This window comes from Myotis brandtii, unplaced genomic scaffold, assembly GCF_000412655.1.
Source record: "Myotis brandtii unplaced genomic scaffold, ASM41265v1 scaffold1013, whole genome shotgun sequence".
Taxonomy (NCBI): domain Eukaryota; kingdom Metazoa; phylum Chordata; class Mammalia; order Chiroptera; family Vespertilionidae; genus Myotis; species Myotis brandtii.
Window position 1 is genome coordinate 444,317 of NW_005353379.1, and position 915 is coordinate 445,231.

Genomic DNA, 915 nt, shown 5'->3' on the forward strand with positions numbered 1-915 from the left:
TGGGGCGGGGGGCGGGGGGGGGCGCTGTTGATAGTGGGGGAAACCTGCTGGGGGTGGCAGCGGGCATGTGGGAAACCTCTGTACTTTCTGCTCCGTTTTGCTGTGAACCTAAAACTGCTCTAAAAAAGAAAGTCTTACTTTTAAAAAGTCAACACACGGCTGGCCAAGCAAAACACACGTCCGGGCTGGATAAGGGAGACCTGCCGGCACCGAGTCCCGCACAGGTTCTGTTCCACAGCCCGGCGGTGAGCGCCATGGAGGCGAAGGTCCCGGGAGGGCCTCGCACCCGCCAGGCAAGAGCGCCCGCGTCCTGGGCAAGACGGAGGGCAGACCCACGGGGACTGAGGGCCAGGTGTGCGGCGAGCACCGTTCTGGGCTGGGCTGAGCCTCGCCACGAGCAGGCCCCTCGCCCCTCCTGCTGAAGGCGCTGCAGCTCTGCTCTGCAGGGGTGAGCACAGAGGGGTTGCTTCGGTTGCCCAGAATCACACAGCAGGGACGTGGCAGAGCCCGGGGCGGCCCCCAGCACCCTCCGACGTCAGTGGGGAACGCTCCCACGCCAGCCGGCCGGGAGGGAGAGGTGGTGGGTGGAGAGGTGGAGGGACAGACAGTGGGTGGAGAGGAGGTGGATGAGGGCTGGATGGATGATGGGTGGACAGGCGGATGGATAAGGGGTGGGTGGGTGAACGGATGGACACATACCTGGCTAGATGGCTGAAGAGACAACAAATGGCTGGGCAGATAGATGGACGGATGGATGGACGATGAATGGGCCTGAGAGCCCTTCCCTAATGAAATTCTCAGCACAATCTTTCCTTCCTTTTTTACTTCCCGTCCCTGCAGAGGAGGCTGTTTCCATTCGGGGCTAAATGAGATGCCCAAATAGGGTTAGTTCCACAGCTAACAGCAAAGCCATCT

At 61.3% G+C, this 915-nt stretch overlaps 1 long non-coding RNA gene across 1 annotated transcript in view; it reads right to left on the minus strand.

The window, feature by feature from the left end:
- The window catches only part of LOC106725202, an 18,582-nt gene that overhangs the window by 904 nt on the left and 16,763 nt on the right, over nt 1-915 (minus strand). The gene's annotated exons all lie outside the window — the stretch shown is intronic.